Here is a 9,244-nt window from a genome sequence, read left to right on the forward strand (position 1 = left end):
GGACAATAAGGCCATTCCAGACTAATTTAAAGTATGTTAAATATCTTTCTGTCGTCGATATCGTTCGCTTCTCTCTCCCCCTTTCTATACTAGGTATGAGTCATCGAGGAGTGCTGACCGTTAGCATAGACAAGATTGGATTCTCCCACTCATTTTAAACTGCTGTAGAAGGATGTGTCACAATTCAATCCAATGCACTGTTCTCTACTCAGCAACATTTAATGTCTTTAGGCCTACATAGACAGCATATGTCACAACATCCACCAAAACAGCACATCGATTATATATTTTCATCGACTATTTAAAATAGTAGATATTGCTAACATTCCTTAAAGTAATGCTAATATTACTAATATTGCTTATATTAATAACTAAAATCAAGTATTAATAATAGTTGTTTTTATTATGACAGGCATTACGGGTTATAAATGATCTCTTTACTCTCTATATTGTCTTATTATTAATCTACACGTAATAATCCGTTTTATATATAGTTACTGTTAATACTTGAAACTTGTGACCGTTATTGGCTGAATAAGAAGAAACTGTTTAGGTTCGCGACGAAGAATTAATAAACATATAAGGGTTTAACTTTTCGGTTGCCAACAGTCCATACTTACGTCTGATTTGTAGTTTTGGTCATGATTTAATTTAAATATCAATCACGTGTGGAACCGGAAAATCCAATCAATCAGAAACTTCCATCTGTTGAAGTTAGGCCGTCATATTAAATTATTTCTAAAATATTTCCTTAAATCAACAAGTTGGCCACTGGGTCAACATTATTTCAATAATCGTCCCGAAAATGTTACAGAAGATTAATAATAGTTTAATCAATGGTCAGTCTCCAATTCTGAAAGTGTAATTAATTTTGGAAAACGTATTGTCGTTTTTTCATTATAAAACAACAATTGTGAATTTAACATGCTTATTGTTGGTTACGTTTATGCAAGGAAGTGTTACTTGTTTGTTCATGTTAAAATACCTATATATAAACACGATATAAAACTGTAAAATATCTATCTTTCTCTCCCTCTCTCACCTGAAAACAAAACCAGAGAGTACTATATATAGAGAAAATGTCTGTATGTGTTCAGTAAAACAATCTATATTCTGGCGATATCCGTTTTCCGAAAAAGTTCATTCTGCAGAAAGACACTTCTTATAAACATCCCACAAGATGAAGGTCAACACACATTGGGTTGAAGAAAGAGCAACAAAAGAATCGTTCTCGATTAACTGTTAGGCATTACTGCTCATTTCAGCAGCGTTGCCTCTTTAAAGTCAAACTAATGGTTTTATTCTATCGGGATCAGGGTAACTCTTCCCTTCAGGCCTGCGTTGTTAAAGACGTCAGGTGATGTGCACTTGTCAGATTCACCTCCACTTTCTGCTTTCCGCGACTCAGATATTAGCAATATTAAACTTTTACTTTCAACAACTTTTTGCCAAAATCGTAAAGAACCGTGTCAATGCTGTCCAAGATACACAAACCACATTTGAACCCTAAACATATGCTAACACTATATTACGTTTGTCTATAATTATTTATTAATTATTAATATTTATTGATTGAATCACTTCTACTGTTAGAAAGTTATCATTTGATATGTCGATGTAGCCACTTTCCTCAGAATTACCTAACATAATCGTAAATACTGCAGCGCAAACAAATATTTAATTGTTGCATGAGCTAAAATAACTTCTTTCCAAGGGCGGATCAATGCACTGTGGCCTATTGGGTCTATTATAATAGAGATAATAGGTCGCAAAGTAAAACGACGGTGTTTTCCCGTAATCTCCGCCGGTGTGCCTGTAAGTAAACGACGCATTTGACCTGCTTTTAGGCTATCATCATTACTTGACCTGCTCGTTCTCAGATGCTGCTCGAGCTGCCCCGGCGCAAGGAGATAACAGCGAAATTGAATTAGCATGCTCTCCATTTCTCTCCATCTCTACTTCTCCCTAAACGGCGCACCAGACAGCCAGCACCGGCGAAATAGGAGAACCTGAAACGTACTCGTTAGAAGGGACGTGAGGTGGACAAATTCATTTAAGGACCTTCCTCCTACCCCGGCCATGCTAACGGCAATTATTGTCTCAGATTCTCCAGACTCGGACAGACAGAGGCGCCCAGATTCAAAATTAACGGCGCGGGTGATTAGTGGATATGGGAAGAGGTATTTTTTGAGGTCAACCATTTTGTGTCCCGCTGAAAAACCATGCTAAGACCAAATACTGGCCTGTGTCATGGTATGACTCCAAGGTCCCATAACACATGTCATGATATACGTATGATTAAAAAAAAAAACGAGCATATCCATTAATGGCGCCCAAGGATCGTAGAATGAAATCGACCAATATGACTATAACACAAACGTTCGAATCGGACTGCTGATTGATATAGCACACATAAGGACTACACAAAGTTGTTCTATGAGATTCTAAAAGCTATGGAAATATGCTTGACGGGATGTGTCAAAAGTGGGTATCTTAGCCTTTTAAGGACTATTGATTTGGCATGTGCTCTGAATCACTTCAAATGACTTCACTACATTGGGGCGGCCCTCAGTAGTTTATCTTAGTATTACACAATTTAACATGCACAGCCTGTATAACTACAGATATAAACTTCTGCCAAGCTGTTAGGAAAAGTCAACAAGTATGTGAACATGGGGATTCCTAGGATTGTGCCTAGCTTGACCTGTCAAGCACACATCGTTTATGAAGGCAAACATTGCTCTTCAGTGCCTTCAACAGTGTGCCTGTGTCTGGACATTACCTGCCCCCCACCCCACCTTTGAGTTTCTGGTCAGCCCTGTCTTGAATGCCATTGAAGATATAATATAATTATAATTCTTATTATTGTTATTGCTGTTATTAATTGCTTATCAAATGCCTTTGCCGTATACATAGCACAGTTTTTTGGCACAAAAATTGACAATGAAAGAACAAAACAATAAACAAGAATGAAAAATGTATATTTATGTAATAATGTAATAAACAGTGTAACAGTGTAAAATGAATGCAAAACAGCATGGGCTTAAGGCAGCACACTGTGGCCCAGAAATGCAGAAATGAAGCCAGAAACAGGGAAGGCCTCTTTGTGTGAACATTCAAAACTGCGAACTGCGATCAGCCAACAGGGAGTCCTGCTGACTAATCTGGTTTATTCTAAATCTTGGGAAGAGATTCCCACAAGATGTAAAGGGAAGGAAAGAGACTGGATATGTAACCAGGACGGTATAGATTCAAATTCTGGGTATAGCACTACAGTTTTTTCCCTTTGGAAAGGTATTTAGTTGCTTCAGTAAATATTTGGCAATTACCAATGAATGTCACCAGGTAATGGATCATCTGCTAAGCAGGTGCAAAAAAGTACCATTTAAATTTTTTACATATCCTGCTTTTACTGTACTTACTTACAAGTCATTCAAGTATTTTATCAAGCGGTCAGCTGCATATGCCTGATAGTCCATCTGTAAGTGAGAAGCTATTAACGGGATGCTACTGCATGACTGTAGTGCCAGGAACGTGTTTCTGAAGAGGGCCAGTGGATGGAATCGATTACCTGAGGCCACCATTAAAGACACCACCATGAGCAGATACAGTGGAAATGGAGTCAATATGGTCCTTCTCTGCTTTTCATTTTCCTAGGTTCAGCCAATCGTTATTTAACCATCTCAGTTCATGCCCAAGGATGACATCACTTCCGCCACCTGACTTCACCGCAGTGCATCTCCCCACATTAGGAGGTGGTGCCTGTGGTAGTGTATGTTCCCTCCTTTCTGAAGTGATTAAGATATGTGGTGGAAAATGACACCAAAAGCTACAGGCAAACAAGAAAGGTCAAGTAATTTTACTTGCACTGTATGGATCTAACACAATTTTGATGAAAAAAGAAATTAAGTAGGAATATGTGACAGAATTGCAATGGAAGAGGACAGGGCTTTTGCTTGTATAATGTTGGTGCAGTTGAGGTGATACAATGCTGAAATAATTCCCCATTTTCTCACCGGACCAATCATAAAAATATTTTGTGTGTGCAATTAGATATGGATAGATATGTTGCAATTTTACGATTCTAAAACTTCAAGTTTAATCTATACATGACCACACTGACAATGAAGAATGGGATAATATAAAAATATATCTACAACATTTAGATTTCTGGGTAATTTTGGAAGAGACAAACCATATAATTTATTCCAGTATCACAGTGAACAGTCAATAATTCAAAATGGCAATACCAAAAATACTTTAATAACCTTGGTATGGAGCTCATGGGTTCAGACCCCACCTCTTAACACGTTACTAAAATCTTTTTAAGCACAGTGGCCGTTATTCCACCTCACCCTGCCATCCTACCCCCACTCACTTGTGTGATGCCTCCCTCACAGCGTCACCGCTCCCCAGCAATGGGAAAATGAACCCCTTCTCGCTCTCCCCAACTTCATCGCTTCACATCTGCACGTGATCCACCCCCTTCAACAAAGAAAAGGAGACAGTCAGTCTTACCCATCCCTTAGTATCTGTCTTTAAGGCAAGGAACGCAGCAAGAGCAGTAATACCAGCAGGCAAAAATACTCGCAAAAACAGTCCTACCTATGACGACACACTTTTCTCCAAACTGTGCGGCATCGCTCCGTTCCTCCAGTCGCCGGTCCATGTGACAAACATGTTTATGTGGGTATCAGTTTCCCTGATTTGCTTTCCAACAGAGGCACCTCGGAGGTTTGCAAGGGAGACAGACTGCCTTGTTTCTCTCCCCACAGACAGCGCGGTGCAGGGCACCCGGCAGCCTCCCTCTCCCCCCCTTCCTCTCCGACCGACGCCTCCCGGTGGTCTTGCGGTCCAGCCGGGACAAATCTCCCGGCGGTCCTCCCCCCTTTCCCCTCTCCTCCCTGTGCTCCCGTCCTGCATCCTCTCCTCGGCTTCTCCTTTTCCTCCTGTCCGGTGCTGGTCCTCCTCAGGCTCTCCCCGGCTCTGTCCATGCAGGGAGCAAATGAGAAAGACAGAGAGAGAGAGAGAGCCTCGCCTTCTGTTTCTCTACCCTCTCTTTTTAATCAGCATGTTAATAAGAAAGGTAACTAATCAATACATTCAATGGCCGGGCCTGGCGATTGATACCGTCTCACCCACCCACCCCCCCTTCCCACACGCACAGACACACATACACACTCCGAGCTCTCTCGGCTGAGGGGCCTTCAGCACTAATCAAAATAAATGATCATTTTCTGAACGTGAGGGGCGAATTTGGCACATCAATTCAATTACCCTGCAAAATGCTGGCCTCTTGTTTGTTTGCTCTCCCTCTCCCTTCCTTTTTTAGCTGTCTTATCGAATGGCAGGTTTGCTTAAGGGCTCAACCCCACAGCCTGCCGCTTCCTTCAAAGGCTTTGCGGTTTTTATTTACCTTTTGTATTTGGATGCAGAGAGCTGCTTGCAGACAGTGTGAGCTGGACGTAAACACCTCTGTGTTTAGAGAATAACATACAGCTAATGGCTTCAAGCTTAAAGTAAAGACAGAATACCCCACTCCCACTCCCCATTTTACACAAAAACACCACCCCAGCCCAAAATAAAGCTAGGGTCAACTGCATACATGATTTTTTTTTTGCAAGACATGTATTTGTTCACTATTTAGTCCCATTGACTTTAGTTATTTCTATAACATGCATGTCCTGATGAAGTACATATCATACACCAAGCATGTGCACTTCTCAGGACTGACTGTGCTGTACATTTTCATCCAGGTACAGGATGCTACAAAAGCATGGCTTGAAAACACTGCTATAAGCATAAGAGAAACAAGAAATAAGAAATTAAATTAAATGGAAAGCTTCAGGTATGCTGAAATCTTTTGAGCTGAAATGTCAGGGTCTTACCAGTGTATTTTGTCTGAATACCAACACTTTACTGCTATTGTCCTATCTGCCCCAATCTTGCTTTTTGTTGTAATACAAATTTAGTCTATACCTCTACCTCTACATTAGACACCTCTGTGTATATACCACAGTTGATCAAAAAGTGAGTTATTGTTTAAATGTTAATGTACAAGACACACAATGTCTGAAACCCTAACAAATACCCACAATAAATTATGGAACTTGTTTTTCACACAATTCAGGCAAATACGTCTATAAATGATGCATTCTCTTGTTTTTTTTTCTTTCCTATCAGCCTTACCTCTTTGTGAATTTCAATATGAAAAGCTTCAACTACAGTGGGCAATAACACCACAGGAAAACCTTATGAGGTGTGGAATGATTCATCAGTGATAATAATTTATCAAGGAGAGGATGGCAGAAACAAAAGCACAGCTGAGTGCATGATCAGTGTGCTCTTTCAAAATCAGCTGAACTGCCTGTCTTTTAAAGAACCTTCAGAAATGCAGTAAAACAGTAAGCAAATTGATCAATCATTAGCAGCTGACAATGTGTGTTGTAATATATAAAAAGTGGAGAAAATAGACAGCTAAAATAGTGCTTTTGGAAAGAACAAAATGAAAACATTGGACCATCACGAGAAGTGTTGATGGCACTGAACTCTGTGATGGTATCAGAAAATGCTGTGATGTAAACTCTTGAAGGCCCCAACAAAATCTACACAGGTGTGGAAATCTGACAGGGGTTCTGAAAGTTTCTTCCAGAGGGCAAAGTCTGCCTGGTTTTTGAAAACAGCACCGCACCCATTAATATTGTAAGATGTGCAGAAGCTGCAAAGTTTCATAGGGAAACGCTGGGAGGTGGGAGAGAACATGGGGGGCTCTGCAGCACAGCCCTTCAAAAGGCTACGGCTTGATTTAAGTTCTCTCTCTCTGACTCTCCACACCGACAATGCTGCAGCGCTAACTTTTGGGCGAACGCAAATCAGTCACACCCTCTCCCATCAGCTTCTCCTCTCTCCTCGGAAAGCCTGCGCTGAGTTTTATGTCTGCAGCTCTAAGGGGGATGGTTCAGAGTGACCACTAGCTTTAGCGACCTCTGACCCCCGCAGGCTGTCGCCTTTCATCACCCGGGCCTCCATCTTGGATGTTGCGGTCGCCTAGCAACCGTAGTGAGGGCGGCTGCTCAGAGACCGGGGGCTATCGATCCCTGGGATAATAAATGGACTGCAGCCAAAGTCAGCTCATCCCCTCCCTGCACATTCATGGCCACGATCCGGCGTCTCTCTCTGTCTCTGTCTCGCTCTGCCTATTTCCCTCACAATTCATTTTGAAAGCAGAGAACCTGTATCAGGACAGCGTGCCCCAAAAAGCGTCCCTTCAGCTCTGGATCCTATTGGATCAATGGCCCTGAAACCGAGCCCCCACCCCTCACCCATAATAATGGATGAAGTTGAAGAAAAATCAAATAAAGAGAAGGAGAGAGGAAGAGAAAGAGGGAGAGAGAGGGAAGGAGAGAGAGAATAAGGAGGAGGGGTGAGGGGGACAGATAGAGATCCTTATGCTGACAAAATGACCAAGAAGCTGCAAAGAATTAAGTGGATGATGGAAATGATCTAAGGGTTCTACCTACCTAATATTTCTGAACAGACTTGACAAAATGCCTTCCTTTATATCATACTTTATATATATATATATATATATATATAACAACACTGGGCAGCATCCAGTTTGACAGATCAAGCAAGCTGATCAAGCAAACACTGTCCCTTTACATTGTGACTCCTCTGTGTCAGTAAGTCAATTGATGGAAAACATGGTTGCTGGATTACAGTAACTCAACACTCACAAATCCCAGTCCTAGGTAATCCAGTCCTTTTAAAATCTGACAATGTCAAATGACAAAAAATAGAATGGGGTACAATTGGGGCTGAGGTGAACAGGGGACCCCACAGAAAAAGGATAATGCATAAAACAGGGGGAGCGGCTCTGTCAATGGTAGATTCGCCTCTATAATCAGCCAGGGGTCAGCCACCTTTGATCCTGTGTGCCTACGCCGTGAGGGCCGAGCAAATACGGTCGTCTTAAACAGCTCTGGACACACAGGAAAGGAGGGGGTGCCTGGGGATTGAGCTGGAGTTGGAGTGGGGGGGTGTTAATTCGTTCTCTGGTCAGGCCTGTGGTGCAGAACTGCCAGGCAGAAAGGGATGGGCTGTCCCTTCCACATGGGACTGCTGCCAACGTTCAGCCTGAAGATGGAATCCCCAAAATACGATACCCCACCCTGGGTCATCACATGCCGCAGGCACCCAAAACTCACAAAGATGACATCACTTGGTTCGTTTGCTCAGCAACTACTAAGTGAGTTAAGTAGCTTACTTTTCATACCAGACACACAATGGATTTGATTTATATACCTGGATCTTTACCAGAGCAGATTAACCACTTTGTTATGTGCATAATGTTCAAAGGTAAAAGACCTTTTTACCTTTCTAAGGTCTTGGCTATGGTTCCAAACTGCATGCAGAGGAGAATGTGGAATGAGCTTAAAAGCCTTCATGCTTATTCTTTTTCCACATAATATGGAAAGGAAGCAGTGTAGTGCAGAAATACTTCTTCCCATTTCACTCAACCAATGATCAAACATGGAGCTTTAGTGGTCCACTGCATCGCCCTCGGCATGGTTCCAAAACCTGGGATGTGCATGGTAAGCAGCACAACCCTTGATGGCAGCAAATGTGAAATGGCATTTTGGACAGAATTACATCAAAAAACTCATGGCTGAACAGATTTAGGCAGTAATGCACTACGCCTGCCACACACAAGGAGGGCACCCAGCAGGACACATTATACAGTATCATGAAAGCCTTAATTGACTGGCAGACATATAAATAAGAGTCCACAATCAGGACTGAAATAGTTGTGGTTTGGTAGAGGTCCAAGTCAGTTGCCCAAAAAGAGGGATGTGGCCACATCTGACAGTCATCCTAACACAGATGGACCCTTAGCTTGTCCCTGGACACAGATGGCTGCCTGGAACATGGCCAAACCCCCCCCCAGCTGGACACTACGGACAGGTCACAAAGCACCATCCCCCTGAAGCCTCTCCCCCACCACTTCTTTGGGGCCAGCTGCCACTGACCAGTGCAACCCCCACCCCCTTTCAGAGGCAAGTGTCCAGCTGCCCCTAGGCTTTTCACTGGACACTACCCATTCATCAGGCCTTCAGGGGGACAGGGAATCTCAGAGGAGTGACAGATAACACAAGACAGGGGGAGGTGTGTGCATGTGTGTGTGTGTGCATGGGTAACGTGTGTATGTGTGTAACCTTGTGTGTTTGAGTGGTGTCACAGATGC

Source organism: Megalops cyprinoides, chromosome 21 (genome assembly GCF_013368585.1).
Source record: "Megalops cyprinoides isolate fMegCyp1 chromosome 21, fMegCyp1.pri, whole genome shotgun sequence".
Classification (NCBI taxonomy): Eukaryota; Metazoa; Chordata; class Actinopteri; order Elopiformes; family Megalopidae; genus Megalops; species Megalops cyprinoides.